Source organism: Schistocerca nitens, chromosome 3 (assembly GCF_023898315.1).
Source record: "Schistocerca nitens isolate TAMUIC-IGC-003100 chromosome 3, iqSchNite1.1, whole genome shotgun sequence".
In the NCBI taxonomy this organism is placed as follows: Eukaryota; Metazoa; Arthropoda; class Insecta; order Orthoptera; family Acrididae; genus Schistocerca; species Schistocerca nitens.
This window is the reverse complement of record NC_064616.1, coordinates 447450477-447467273: the sequence shown is the minus strand read 5'-3', so window position 1 is coordinate 447467273 and position 16797 is coordinate 447450477. Positions and strand designations below refer to the sequence as shown.

Sequence of the window (16797 nt, the reverse complement as noted above, 5' to 3'; positions counted from 1 at the left end):
TAGTTGAGCCAGAATTATTGTAGGTTGTGTTCTTGCTCAAACACTACAGTTTGCTACTGAAAGAACCTCAGTTAACACATAGTTGGTTCGTTCATCCAAATGTAGCCAGTGAGCTCACATGTAGGCTGCATTAAAATTTCAAGAGAGAACTTTTCACTGAGCAACAAGATTGATTTTCTTATGAAACTCACAGACAAATTAGTACTGTACATCAGATGGGGACTCGAACTTAGGATGTAGTTTTTTATTGGTGATGTCTTACTGAGCTATCTATCCATGCCTCATATCCTTTCTCTTACACTATGTGATCAAAAGTATCTGGACACCCCCAAGAACATACATTTGTCATATTAGGTTCATTGCGCTACCACCTACTGCCAGGTACTCCAAATCAGCGACCACAGTAGTCATTAGACATTGTGAGAGAGCAGAATGGGGTGCTCCCCGGAACTCAGGGACTTCGAACATGGTCATGTGATTGGCTGTCACTTGTGTCACACGATTGTATGCAAGATGTCCACTCTCCTAAACACCCCAAGGTCCACTGATTATGATGTGATAGTGAAGTGGAAACATGAAGGGACACATACAGCACAAAAGTGTACAGGCTGACCTCATCTGTTGACTGACAGACTCCCGACAGTTGAAGAGGGTCGTAATTCGTAATGTGTAATAGGCAGACATCTATCCAGACCATCATACAGGAATTCCAGACTGCATCAGGATACACTGCAAGTACTATGAAAGTTAGGCATGAGGTGAGAATACTTGGATTTCATGGTCGAGCGGCTGCTCATAAACTCCACATCACGCCAGTAAATGCCAAACGATGCCCCGCTTGTTGTAAGGAGTGTAAACATTGGACCGTTGAACAGTGGAAAAATGCCCTTGTTGTTTTGCATGGTACGATCACAGCACAGGCATACATTGATGTTTTAAGCACCTTCTTGCTTCTCACTGTTAAAGAGCAATTTGAGGATGATGATCGCATCTTTCAACACAATCAAGCACCTGTTAATAATGCATGGCCTGTGGCAGAGTGGTTACATGACAATAATATCCCTGTAATGGACTGGCCTGCACAGAGTCCTGACCTGAATCCTATAGAACACCTTTGGGATGTTTTGGAGCACTGACTTTGTGCCAGGCCTCACTGATCGACATCAACACCTCTCCTTAGTGCAGCACTCTGTGAAGAATGGGCTGCTATTCCCCAAGAAACCTTCCAGCACCTGATTGACTGTATTGCTGTGAGAGTGGAAGCTGTCATCAAGGCTAAGGGTGGGCGAACACTGTATTGAATTCCTGCATTACCGACGGAGGACACCACGAACTTGCAAGTCATTTTCAGTCAGGTTTCCAGATACTTTTGATCACATAGTGTGTCAGCTGATTAAAAATGTGACACAATTTTTGCATGAATATCTCAGGTGGTAAGGGCATTTTCCATGAAAGATAAATGTACAAGTAAACTCACAGTCCACTACAATGATTTAATTTGTCAGCAAGTTTTCTCATATTAAAAATTAACAGCCATCAAAGATTACTTGCTATAATCTGTTGGTGCCTAAAAAAGAGTAGAAATACCATTTATACTGTGGAGCTATTTTTTAACCAGTAGTCCTTGTTTAACTTTAATGCGAACAGTTAGGCTGTAAGCAGTACTGTAACGAATAATGTTAGTAACAGTGATTTTTTATCCCTGAATCTAGGAACCCAGATTATTTACAGAAGACATTATTCTGCAATGTGCTTTTAATTTACTTTTTCTTTAAATTTGTAATGATACCCACTTTCTTGTTTCACATCTGTAGGCATGCTGTTAAGACTTCTGTACCAGAACATGAAGAACCAATTCTGAATTCCAGATAAGGAATTGAAGTATATGTGGGAGTTATTTTTGTATCATTCCTGTTGGTTGTGTGTGTTGCAACTTATTTGTTATGATTTTGATTACAAGGAACAAATCTCAAGAAAGAGTAAATTTGCTGGGGATTGATTAAGTTGGTCTCTGTAGTAGTTCTCTCAAGCTGCGCAGTCATCTGCATTGCTTAGTTTTCTGAATCATAGCTTTTGCATGAAAAAAATGCTTCAGTTTCAGCTGTAGTATCTTAAAAATTAGGAAAACTGTAACTAAAATTAAGAAATCTATTCATAAACACAAAATATTATGCCCTGTGGTTTTGGTCTGTTTGATCAGCACTAGGTGATAGAGATGTCAATACCTACTGCTACAGTTCATTACTGACAGAATTTTTAAACATGTTTGAGCAGTTAGTGTATTCTATAATATAGGGGCAACCTGTATCTCTGCATATGTGCAGCCCTTTGGCACACAGGCCACTCTCTCTCATTTCAGTGCCCATTTCCCCAACCATCCTGCTATGCTGTCTGAGTGGGAACTGCAGATGCGCTGTTTAGCTTAGACAGTAGAAGAGTTGTGCCCAGAACACAGACTGGCTCACATGTGACTTGGTTTCATATTATGCCATATTAGAAAATTCAAGAAACTTGAGCTATGTATCATGGACAGCAGTGTTAAACTCTTACTTACTGTTGGTACAAGTGCATATGTCTACAAAAATTAAAAAAAATTTAAATTGAAGTTGAGTTTGCAACTACATTACATCACTAATATTGTGTGAGCCACATAGTCCCATGTAAAATTCTTACAACATTTCAACTTACATATAGAAAAAGATGCAAAAACAAATAGTCTCTATAGAATCCCATTAAGGATTTAATCTACATGTTAAGGGAAAAAATTATTACCTATCACTTCTCTAGTCATGGTATCATGGCTACAATTCTCGATAAAATGTATCAGGGAGAAAAAGACAATTCTCATCATTCTTTAATTACTTCTGATTCACTGAAGACAAAATAAAATTGATATCTGGTATAAACTGTCAGCACATTGACAGGTAGAGGTAATTTATCCGATTGTCATCAAGCAGGCTGCCATGTAATCATGACTTATTTAGTTCCCTTATCGAAAAATCTTTCACACACATATGTTGATCCAAACAGGATATCACTTTTACAGTCTCAGTATAGAGATGTGGAAACTCTTCCTGAGGAAAACCTTCATAGAATTCCTGGACAGGTGTAACATAATAGAATTGGTCTTTAATCAGAAATTACACTCCTGATCAATCAAATTGATTTGCAAATGAGCAGGGGCAGTATCAGCTGATACAAAAAATGGTCCTGAAATGTCTCAAAAACGGATGTGGGGTTGGCAGTGTCCCACAAATGATTTGAAAAATGTTCCTGTATTTCTTCCAGCACCAAAATGAGTTGTTGAAAATTCACATTTTCTTTAACACCAGAGAACTTAGCGAAATGGAGGATTTTCTTTTTCAGAAGTTGTTTCTTCCACAATGTGATTTTGATTGTAAATACATCCACCTTTCCCATTAAATCAGATATTAAATGCATTTTACCTTGCTAAGTCTTAGTGAGGGTGTTCAAGTGTGCAGTCAAGTCAACTAAAAATGTGAGGTTTGCAATCCATTCTGAATCTTCTAATGTTAGTTCATGCTTTCCTTTGTGCTTCATAAATTGAACAATAGTAGATCTTAACTCGAAAAATCATTACATGTGTGACCCTCAACTTAACCACAGTAGAAAATCTCTATACTGTTCTGTAGTTCCATCAAAAACTGCTTAAAGTGACGTTGTAAGAGTCCGTCTGACTTTAGAAAATTTACTATTCAGACCATCAGTTTCATATGACAGGCTCTATCCCCTAAAACTTAGCACAAAATGCTTCTTGGTGTGCAAAACGATGACTTAAACACAAATGGTTTGTTGATCATTGTAATTTTTTGCGCAACGATGCTAAGAGCCCATTTTGTGCCACTCACATCACTAGCACTCCACTGGCAGTAACTAAGACCATCATGTTCTAATTCAGGCCAAGGGCTTCAATTGCTTCTTCAATGATTTTTGGCAAGTCGATCCCTCTCATTATGTCTTGCATTGGCACCATATCTAATAGTTCTTCTGTCATATGCATATTGCTGTTGACTCCCTGAACATAAACTGCAAGTTGTACTGTGTCCAAAATGTCGATCGACATGTAGAACAATTGAGAATGCAATGAACTTGCTGTGATTGTCAATTAACTGCCTGTAGACATAGACACCCATTACCGTAACAGCTATCTGGTGAGTTATCATTTGTCATGAAAGACTGATTTTGAAGAACTTCTGTACCTCCAATGGCACCATGAGTTCCACTGTCCCAACAATGTGCACTTGAATGAACTCATCATCACTGAAAGGTTTATCAGATCTGGCAATTTTGAGCTTTATTTTGTAGCTAGCATTTAATGATGGGCTGCTACAGTTTGTTGCTGGCTAAACTAAAGAAACAGTAGAGCAGACTGTAAACACATTGGATTTCTACAGGGAAATACTTAAAAAATGCAAAGAACACGAACACAATGATTTTCATATTGAGATCAAGTTACTGTGCAGTACTGCCAACTAGATTTTCTCTTTCATTATAACTAAATCTTTAAATTCCTTATGCATTGTGGTGTAATGCCATTGTATAGTATATTTGTGGTTTTACTGCATAATAGACACAGAGAATTTTTGTCATTCTCTTTGAAAAAGTGCTACAATTCCCATTCATATTTCAGTGATCGTGACAGTATGTTGCTAGCTGCCTCTTTTTGAGTGTGTATGCCACTGCAAAAACCATTGTTCTTTTACATTTCCTTTAAACCACAAACAAATAGTGACGAATACACAGTGATGGCACTTTGAAAAATACCACACCATATATCAGATGAAACAGTGCCATGTTGCTCTACTACATGAAATGTTGTGCCATACTGAGTACTTCCATGAAGGATTGAGAGAAGTTGAGACAGACCGAGCCCTGGCCCACACATGGCCTGCACATTGTGCACACCTACAGTTTTGCATGTTACGGCCAGTCCTGCTATAATAGTATCCAACCTGAGCAACCATAATATTCTCAATTAATCACAGTTTGGATTTCAGAAGAGTTGATCAACTGAGAATGGGACCAAATTTTACAGGCATTAAATAGCAAAATAGCACCAGATGGTATTTTCTGTTACCTACGTAAGGCACCTGACTGTGTGAATTACAAAATTCCAGATAAACTGAGGCTTTGTTGAGTTGATGGTGTTGTTGTTGTTGTGGTCTTCAGTCCTGAGACTGGTTTGATGCAGCTCTCCATGCTACTCTATCCTGTGCAAGCTTCTTCATCTCCCAGTATCTACTGCAACCTACATCCTTCTGAATCTGCTTAGTGTATTCATCTCTTGGTCTCCCTCTACGATTTTTACCCTCCACGCTGCCCTCCAATGCTAAATTTGTGATCCCTTGATGCCTCAAAACATGTCCTACCAACCGATCCCTTCTTCTAGTCAAGTTGTGCCACAAACTTCTCTTCTCCCCAATCCTATTCAATACCTCCTCATTAGTTACGTGATCTACCCACCTTATCTTCAGCATCCTTCTGTAGCACCACATTTTGAAAGCTTCTATTCTCTTCTTGTCCAAACTATTTATCATCCATGTTTCACTTCCATACATGGCTACACTCCATACAAATACTTTCAGAAACGACTTCCTGACACTTAAATCTATACTCGATGTTAACAAATTTCTCTTCTTCAGAAACGATTTCCTCGCCATTGCCAGTCTACATTTTATATCCTCTCTACTTCGACCATCATCAGTTATTTTACTCCCTAAATAGCAAAACTCCTTTACTACTTTAAGTGTCTCATTTCCTAATCTAATCCCCTCAGCATCACCCGATTTAATTTGACAACATTCCATTATCCTCGTTTTGCTTTTGTTGATGTTCATCTTATATCCTCCTTTCAAGACACTGTCCATTCCGTTCAACTGCTCTTCCAAGTCCTTTGCTGTCTCTGACAGAATTACAATGTCATCGGCGAACCTCAAAGTTTTTACTTCTTCTCCATGAATTTTAATACCTACTCCGAATTTTTCTTTTGTTTCCTTTACTGCTTGCTCAATATACAGATTGAATAACATCGGGGAGAGGCTACAACCCTGTCTCACTCCTTTCCCAACCACTGCTTCCCTTTCATGCCCCTCGACTCTTATAACTGCCATCTGGTTTCTGTACAAATTGTAAATAGCCTTTCGCTCCTTGTATTTTACCCCTGTCACCTTCAGAATTTGAAAGAGAGTATTCCAGTTAACGTTGTCAAAAGCTTTCTCTAAGTCTACAAATGCTAGAAACGTAGGTTTGCCTTTTCTTAATCTTTCTTCTAAGATAAGTCGTAAGGTTAGTATTGCCTCACGTGTTCCAACATTTCTATGGAATCCAAACTGATCTTCCCCGAGGTCCGCTTCTACCAGTTTTTCCATTCGTCTGTAAAGAATTCGCGTTAGTATTTTGCAGCTGTTCTAATGGAATGTTGTCTACTCCCGGGGCCTTGTTTCGACTCAGGTCTTTCAGTGCTCTGTCAGACTCTTCACGCAGTATCTTATCTCCCATTTCATCTTCATCTACATCCTCTTCCATTTCCATAATATTGTCCTCAAGTACATCGCCCTTGTATAAACCCTCTATATACTCCTTCCACCTTTCTGCCTTCCCTTCTTTGCTTAGAACTGGGTTGCCATCTGAGCTCTTGATATTCATACAAGTGGTTCTCTTCTCTCCAAAGGTCACTTTAATTTTCGTGTAGGCAGTATCTATCTTACCCCTAATGAGATAAGCCTCTACATCCTTACATTTGTCCTCTAGCCATCCCTGCTTAGCCATTTTGCACTTCCTGTCGATCTCATTTTTGAGATGATTGTATTCCTTTTTGCCTGCTTCATTTACTGCATTTTTATATTTTCTCCTTTCATCAATTAAATTCAATATTTCTTCTGTTACCCAAGGATTTCTATTAGCCCTCGTCTTTTTACCTACTTGATCCTCTGCTGCCTTCACTATTTCATCCCTCAGAGCTACCCATTCTTCTTCTACTGTATTTCTTTCCCTCATTCCTGTCAATTGTTCCCTTATGCTCTCCCTGAAACTCTCTACAACCTCTCGTTCTTTCAGTTTATCCAGGTCCCATCTCCTTAAATTCCGACCTTTTTGCAGTTTCTTCAGTTTCAATCTGCAGTTCATAACCAATAGATTGTGGTCAGAATCCACATCTGCCCCTGGAAATGTCTTACAATTTAAAACCTGGTTCCTAAATCTCTGTCTTACCATTATATAATCTATCTGATACCTTTTAGTATCTCCAGGATTCTTCCAGGTATACAACCTTCTTTTATGATTCTTGAACCAAGTGTTAGCTATGATTAAGTTATGCTCTGTGCAAAATTCTACAAGGCGGCTTCCTCTTTCATTTCTTCTCCCCAATCCATATTCACCTACTATGTTTCCTTCTCTCCCTTTTCCTACTGACGAATTCCAGTCACCCATGACTATTAAATTTTTGTCTCCCTTCACTACCTGAATAATTTCTTTTATCTCGTCATACATTTCATCAATTTCTTCATCATCTGCAGAGATAGTTGGCACATAAACTTGTACTACTGTAGTAGGCATGGGCTTTGTGTCTATCTTGGCCGCAATAATGCGTTCACTATGCTGTTTGTAGTAGCTAACCCGCACTCCTATTTTTTTATTCATTATTAAATGTACTCCTGCATTACCCCTATTTGATTTTGTATTTATAAATCTGTAATCACCTGACCAAAAGTCTTGTTCCTCCTGCCACCGAACTTCACTAATTCCCACTATATCTAACTTTAACCTATCCATTTCCCTTTTTAAATTTTCTAACCTACCTGCCCGATTAAAGGGTCTGACATTCCACGCTCCGATCCGTAGAATGCCAGTTTTCTTTCTCCTGATAATGACGTCCTCTTGAGTAGTCCCCGCCCGGAGATCCGAATGGGGGACTATTTTACCTCTGGAATATTTTACCCAAGAGGACGCCATCATCATTTAATCATACAGTAAAGCTGCATGTCCTCGGGAAAAATTATGGCTGTAGTTTCCCCTTGCTTTCAGCCATTCGCAGTACCAGCACAGCAAGGCCGTTTTGGTTAATGTTACAAGGCCAGATCAGTCAATCATCCAGACTGTTGCCCCTGCAACTACTGAAAAGGCTGCTGCCCCTCTTCAGGAACCACATGTTTGTCTGGCCTCTCAACAGATACCCCTCCGTTGTGGTTGCACCTACAGTACGGCCATCTGTATCGCTGAGGCACGCAAGCCTCCCCACCAACGTCAAGGTCCATGGTTCATGGGGGAAGGAGTTGATGGTATAGCCAACCAATCAATAATATCATATCTAACTAGAAGAATTAAGAAAACTGTACTCAATAATTTTACCAAATGTAAGGAAGGGGTATTCTTCTGTGTGGGGATAAACCAGTTAAGGGCTTCCACAAGCCTCAGTCTGATGTTCACTACTGTTTCTCACATATGCAAACAACTTTTCATCCAATATGCAACATGCAGACCTAGTTCTTTTTGAAGATGAAACTAGTATTGTAATCAGTCCAAACCTACATACGGCAAAAGGACTCACTCTCAATTTCAAAAAGTCACAACGTAGTCAGTTCTGCACATCTAGATGTACTACACCAATGATAAGTGTAATTCACAATGATAACTAGGGTGTAAACATCAAATATTTTAGATATCCATGTTGATGAAACTTTAAACTAGAAAAAACACACTTTTGAACTAAAAAAAAAAAAAAAAAAAAAAAAAACACTTCAGTCATATTTGCACTTTGAGTCATTAGAAATCTTCGGAGAGACATGTCAAATGGAATAATGTTCTGGCACAATTCATCACTAAGAAAGTCTTCATTGCTTAAAAACCTGCTGTAAGCATAATGTGTGGAGCTCACCCACAATCACCTGGCAGACAACTGTTTAGGGAGTTAATCATTTTAACTACTACTTCATAATATAATTATTCCTTCATGAAGATTGTTGTAAATAATCCACTGCAGCTCAGAACAGCGATATACATAATTGTTTCAATACCCGAAGAAAAATATTACATTCATTATTCCACAGTAACGTTATCTTTAGCATCAAAAGGGACACAATGCTGCCACTAAAATTTTTGGTCACTTCCCCAGTGATATAAAGTGTCTGGCAGGCAGCAAAGTTAAATATGAAAAAAAAACTGAAAAAGATTCCCCTTGACAACTCTTTTTATTCTGTAAAAAGAATTTCTATTTTTGTAATGTGTAAAAATTTGTGGGTGGGAATTAATAATTCACATATTTATTAAAAAAATAAAAATAAAGAAAGCACTTGTAAGAAGTCAGGATGTAGCCATACTTACACATGAATGTTTGGTGTGAATGTAAAATGACTCATTCCCCACAACTATGATTAACTTTACTAATGATCAGTGGAACTTGAAACTAACTATATTGTCACAGAAGCTGAGTAACACCATGGTGTAGTGGTTGTGATACTAAACTGTTGTATGTAGGGTCGCGAGTTTAAAACTCACCTGGACTGTACAATTTTAATTTCTGTATTTGGTTCAAGTACATTCTAGAAGTATCCACAAATGTCAAGAATCATTCTATTGGAATGTTCTGTAACTTTATATATACTGTATGTGTTCTGGCCGGAGGCAGTTTGCTGCGCGTTCTTGTATGTGCAAGTGGTGAATAACCTTCGTTAAGTGAAGTTAGTGTTCATCATTCATTTACTTACACCTACTTACACATGACATTATTCTGGTGGAGGCGCTGGGTATTGGACCTTGTGATAGTGCACATTATCGACAACATAGTGGCTCCCATCAGGCCACGCCAGAGCCACCATTTATGTGGCGAGAAACCCAAGTTCGAGCCATATTCAACAGATCTCAATCTATCAGAGACAGAAGAAGAAGAAGACGTTACAATGACAGCAACTGTGTGCCACCACATGAGACACCCTTCCGGGTTCTCTGGTGATGATGGCCAAGATCCAAACAAATGGCTGGAGGTATATGAGCGTATAGCCAAATTTAACATATGAGATGACACCGTGTGTTCAGAAGGCACTTGGATTGCACGCGAGCAAGAAACAGAGACACTTCAAGGGGTCATAAGGGAGGAAGTGGAACAGACATTGAACCCAATCTCTTGTCCTTCATTTCCCTTTAAAACAGTGAAAAAGTCGAGACCCAGGTGGAGTTACGTTCCTACAATGCTGCATGAGTAACCTGTTTGGGCACCAAGAAAGACTAACCCCTGGAGGACCCAGGATAACCAACCAGTATGTTTCCACTGTGGACAACCGGGACATGTGGTGTTATATTGTAGAGAAAGGCAACAGATATTTGATGATGCCTGTGTCAGAAGACAGCAGACCGATCTTAGCCAACGCCAACTTCTGGACGATGAAGATGAACAAAAAGATGGGGGTGCAGGATGATGTAGGTCACCATCACCACACGCTAGCCACTGGAGACGACACTCCCCAACATGCTGATCAAGGTCTACATTGCCATTTAGAAGCTCCAGCCGATCACCTAGCCAACGCAACCTGGAAAACTAAAGGGTGTGACCTTACTTGGAGGTGAGGCCACTGAAGAGAAAAATCCTCCTCCATTGATCACTATAAAAATGATAGGAAACTACGTTGATATCCTCATGGATTGCTGACCAGCCCAAGCTCTTGAGGACTCCGGAGCATCACATTCAGTCATTTTGGAGAAGTACCATCACCAGCTGCAGAAAACCCTATTCATTGACAACAAAACATCTCTGCTGAAGATGGCTAATGGGAAATATGTAAAACCTACAGGAAGATGTACCATTCATGTGGGTATAAGTGACCATACACAGCCCTTAGAATTCATTGTCTTACAAGAGTGTAGGCATGATGTCATTCTCGGATGGGACTTTCTGAAAGCTTCTCAGGCAATTATAGATTGTGATTGCTCAAAGATTATGCTAGATGAGATGAGAAACTGTGGACAGGAAGATGCACATCCGAGTGGGAGGAGACTATGTGTGCTGGGTGAAGTGATCATTCCTGCAGTCGGCACTAAAAAGGTAACTGTCGTGTGTCATGCCATGCGTCAACCCATGGATCTTGTAGTGCAGGGCTTAACAACTGGCCGGTTTTGAGCGCGAGTACTCGCGTATGCTCAGGCATGTGCTCGCGAGCAGGTGCAAGGTCGCGGAGTAGGGAAGGAGGGGAAGGAGGGGAAATGCGCGCACACGTTTGAATAGGGCCGCAGCCTGCCTATTGAATTCGCGCCGACTGTGTAACGTTTAAAGTACTACGATCAGCTCTAACAGTCACTTCGATGGTTAAGAATCATGTCAAGTGGCCGTTCTGTAACCCCAATCATGCTTTCGCAGTTCAACCCCCATTGGGAGGAATTGTGTCTGTTTACAGAAAAAGATGGTGTTGCAAAATGTTTAGTATGTCACAAAACGCTGAATTCTTTTAGGAAATTTAATTTGCAGTGACATTATATGTCGTACCACGCGAAAGACTGCGGAAGTGGAAAATGTGATGGACCAGATCGTGCACAGGAAGTTACTAAACTTAAAAGGAAGCTATCCGAAGAAGATCTGGACGACGAAGAAAAATCAACTGAGGCAGCTCTCAGAGTGAGTTACAAAATTGCTGGATTTTAGCAAAATCCCTGCGCCCCTTCACTGATGGTGATTTAATAAAAGAATGTTTGGTAGTTGCAGCGGAACATTTGTGTCCATCTCAAGTTGAACAGTTTCGTATTGCGCCATTATCTAACATGATCATTATGCGTCACATACAGGACATGGGAGACGACGTCCAGAGCCAGCTTGTAAATAACTGTAACGATTTTATAGCGTATTCTCTAGCTCTGGACGAAAGTGTTGGTATCACTGGAACAACGCAGCTTGCCATATTTATTAGAGGTGTTAATAGAGATCTTCAGGTGAGGGAGGAGCTCCTCGATGTAGTAGCCATGAAGAACACTACAACCGGAGGTGATATTTTAAGTAGTGTTGAAGAAAGTGTTGGAAATATAGGATTGTCGTGGAATTCTTTAGTTTCAGTGTCTACAGACGGTGCACCAGCGATTACAGGGAAAAAATCAGGTTTCGTTGCGCAGTTGAAGGAGAAAATGCAAAAACTGACCGTGCCGAATGAAATAAGGGGCGTTCACTGTGTCATCCAACAGGAAAACTTATGTGCAAAGAGTATCACTCTAAAAAATGTGATGAGTGTTGTTGTTCGTACAATTAATTATATAAGGAAACATGGGCTACAACACAGGCAATTTAAAAGCTTTCTTGAGGATGTAGAAAGCCAGTATGGTAGCCTGCCTCATTACAGCGAGGTCCGTTGGCTTAGTCGTGGCGAATTATTAAATCGATTTTTTTGCCTATTAGATGAGATAAATATGTTCATGGAAATAAATAACATGTGTGTTCTTGAATTGAAAGAGCCTTCATGGAACTGTGATCTCGCGTTTTTAGCAGATTTAACTAGCCATCTGTATGCTTTGAACATTTCACTACAAGGTAAAGATCTGCTAATTACTCATTTCATAGATCGAATACGAGCTTTTAAAATGAAATTGACACTTTGGGTGAGTCAGCTGGCAACAGGAAATCTAGCTCATTTTCCTAAATTATCAACCATGCAAGATGTTCACAAAGACTGTGAACGTTATTCACATAGTTTAGTTGCTCTTAAGCAAGAATCTGATCAATGCTTTCAAGATCTGACAGCACCAGACAGTGATTTTTATATGTTCCCCTCTCCATATTCAGAGAATATTGAAGAGATTCGTCCTGAGCTGCAACTAGAAATTATTGACCTGCAGTGTGACAGAGAATACAGAGACAAATTTCAGAACAAGAAAAACATTTTGGAATTCTACAGACACTTCCCTCAGGATAGATTTCCTCATTTGCACAAACTGGCGGCTACAATAATATCAATGTTCGGTTCCACGTATGTTTGTGAACAACTGTTCTCTGCAATGAAATGTAACAAGACGCGCCTGAGAAACACATTGTCTGATCGAAATTTAAACTGCACGCTGCGCCTACAATGCACAAGAACAATTACCCCGAACATAGTCGCAATTGTAAAGGGCAAAAAGTACAAGATAACCGAGAATCCCACACTTCAGTGACACCTTTTATTGTGTAACAGTTCACAAATTAATACATATGTAGAGGCATACACTAAGCTAATAAAATTATGTGGCATGTGTACATTCTCCTTTATTTGTTTCATTTGTCGCAGTAATAATTCGTGAGTGATATCCCCGCAGGTGGCTGCGGATTTACATTGCCTGGCGGCAGCTGTTGTGTGCCCCACGCGACTCTCCCCACTCTCCGCTCTGGTCCGGTAGTGGGGGTAGCGTGCTCGCGCTGCTCAGTGCTCGCGCCTTGCTGCTCACAGCTTGCTCCGCGAGCACGTATGTTGTGAAGCCCTGTTGTAGTGGAATGTAAGAGAAGCATACCTCTGAAGAATAACTTGGTCATCCCAACCTCTGTCATCTCATTTAAGAATGGATTCGATGAATTATTGGATAGTTAACTGTCACCGAGAACTGCAGATCCATGTGCTTGTGCATAGCAAACAATGAGCCGTTAATTGCAGAACAGCTGGGCATCATAGAAACCTCCCATGCCAATTCTGTGGGTGAAATTAGCACTACCACAACGAGACAAGATCTTCTAGCTTGACTATCACCAGATCTCACTAAGGAACAACAGAAGAAGCTACTTGCCATTCTTCAAGAGTTCTCTGAATGCGTCAATCCACGGGTGAAGAGCAAATTAGACAAACCAGTGAAGCACTGGATTAGCACTGGAGACCATCAACCAATAAGCCAGAGACCATACCATGTGTCAGCAATGAAATGTTGAATAATTCGTGACGAGGTAGAGAAAATGATGAAGAATGACATCATTCAGCCTCGCAGAGCCCATGGTCATCACTAGTGGTTCTCGTCAGGAAGAAGGATGGCAGTTGGCACTTTTGTGTTGTTTACAGGAAGCTTAATAAGATAACTAAGAAGGACATTTACCCTCTTCCACAAATTGATGATATGCTAGATTGTCTGAAGGGGGCTAAGTTTTTCTACACCATAAACATGTACTCGGGATACTGACAAATCGAAGTAGATGAGGCTGATCGTGAGAAAACTGCATTCATCACCCCTGAGGGCCTGTATGAGTTTAAGGTAATGGCATTTGGTTAGTGTAATGCACCAGCAACTTTTGAACGAACGATGGATAATCTTCTAAGGCACCTGAAGTGGACAATTTATTTATTTATTTATTGTTCCATGGGACCAAATTAAGGAGAAGTCTCCATGGTCATGGAACGAGTAAATACATGATATTATAACACGATATTAGAAACAGATAAAATGAAATATAAAAAAACATAGTCAGGTGACAAGTCGTAAGTTTAAATAAAGAAAATCAACAATGTAACACTGGAATTTGCTTAATTTTTTAGCTCTTCCAGGAGCTCCTCGACAGAATAGAAGGAGTGAGCCACGAGGAAACTCTTCAGTTTAGACTTAAAAGAGTTTGGGCTGCTGCTAAGATTTTTTAGTTCTTGTGGTAGCTTATTGAAAATGGATGCAGCAGAATACTGCACTCCTTTCTCCACAAGAGTCAAGGAAGTGCATTCCACATGCAGATTTGATTTCTGCCTAGTATTAACTGAGTGAAAGCTGCTAACTCTTGGGAATAGGCTAATATGCTAACAACAAACGACATTAAAGAAAATATATACTGTGAGGGCAATGTCAGAATTCCCAGACTATTGAATAGGGGTCGACAAGAGGTTCTCGAACTTACACCACATATAGCTCGAACAGCCCATTTTTGAGCCAAAAATACCCTCTTTGAATCAGAAGAATTACCCCAAAAAATAATAACATACGACATAAGCGTATGAAAATATGCGAAGTAGACTACTTTTCGTGTTGAAGTGTCACTTATTTCAGATACTGTTCTAATGGTAAATAAAGCAGCATTTAGTTTCTGAACAAGATCCTGGACATGAGCTTTCCACAACAGCTTACTATCTATCCGAACGCCTAGGAACTTGAACTGTTCTGTCTCGCTGTCTTTGTTATTTAGATGACATTAGAGTGTTCTCAGAGACATTTGATGAACTCATAAAAAGACTGAGAGCTGTTCTTAAGTGTCTCCAACAAGGCAGACTGAAACTTAATCCAAGAAAGTTGTCTCTTTGGAGCAAAAGAAATCAAAATACTTGGGCAACTTGTGTCAAACGAAGGTGTGTGGCCAGACCCAGAAAAGGTGAGAGCTATAACGGAATTTCCTATTCCTAAAAGTATTAAAAATGTGAGAAGCTTCCTCGGATGGAAAAGAGAAGGTTATAGCCTACACTTCTAGGACACTTACAAAAACCGAGAGTAACTACTCAACTACAGAAAGAGAATGTCTTTCTGTGATCTGGGCCGTGTGCAAATTTTGACAGTATCTCTATGGATGGCCATTCATAGTTGTTACATACCGTCATTTACTTTGTTGGTTGACAGGTCTTAAGGATCCAACTCGCCAGGTGGGCACTACGCCTTCAAGAGTATGACATTACCATAGTGTACAAAAGTGGAAGAAAACACCAAGATGCCGACTGTCTCTCAAGAAACCCTGTGCAAGACCATCAAGACTTTGATGAAGATAGCGACTGTCTCACTGCACTCCAGGATCTCTCTGCTGAGCAGAAGAAGGACGTCAAGCTATCTCAAATTATGCTTGCCTTAAATCGGTCAGAGGATGTGAAAGGACAATTTAAGGTAGTTAATGGATTACTCTGCAAGGAAAGCTTTGATCCATTTGGAAAGAGGTGGCTACCAGTGATTCCTAAACACGTGCGCTTAGATGTTCTATAGAAATTCCATGACACACCTGAGGCTGGACATTTATGATTTATTATGACATGCGATAGAATTCACAAGAGATTTTTCTGGCCAGGTTTATTTAGGAATGTCTGTCACTGTGTGTTGCACTGTCAGTAGAGGCAGAGGAGAAAGGCAGTTCCTCAGAAACCACCTGGCTGACTCATACCAATTCCACCAGCCGAAACGCTTTTTCCAGCGTGTTGGATTGACCTCATCGGACGATTTCAAATGTCTCGTAGTGGCAATAGATGGATTATTGTTTGCACTGCTATGCCATTACAAAATCCATGAAAACAGCTGAAGCATCCAAGGTAGCCTAATTCATCATGGAAGACATTGTATTAAAACACAGTGCCCCAAGGTCATTTATTACAGATGGAGGGAACGCTTTTCAATCAAATCTTGTGACAGAGATAAACGGCTGGTGCAACATTACTCATCACATGACGACTGCCTACCATCCGCGAACTAACGAGCTTACTGAATGCCTTAATAGACCTTGGCCGACATGCTCTCAATGTTCATCAATGTTGAGCAGAGCATCTGGGATGAGGTGCTACATTTTGTGACGTTTGCCTACAACATGGCCAAAAAAGACACCACAGGATTTACGCCAATTTTCCCGGTTCATGGGCGTGAGGCGACGATGACGATGGACACTGTGTTTCTGTTACATCCTGATGATGTGGACAATGACTACATCGGCCAGGTATTAGCCAGAGCTGAGGAAGCTTGGCAGTTAGGTCAACTCCGCATGCTGCAGGCTCAAGAAAACGTTCGCTGAAGGTATGATGTGAGCCACCGCCCTGTTGTCTACCAGCCTGGTGACCTTGTCTGGATCTTCACTCCTGTTCGGAAGGTTGGTCTCTCTGAGAAGCTCCTGAGACACTACTTTGG

The 16797-nt window shown here is 40.3% G+C and overlaps 1 protein-coding gene across 3 annotated transcripts in view; it reads left to right on the top strand.

Moving 5' to 3' along the window:
* The window catches only part of LOC126248378 (fibrillin-1-like), a 647044-nt gene that overhangs the window by 189445 nt on the left and 440802 nt on the right, over nucleotides 1-16797 (top strand). The window lies entirely within an intron of this gene.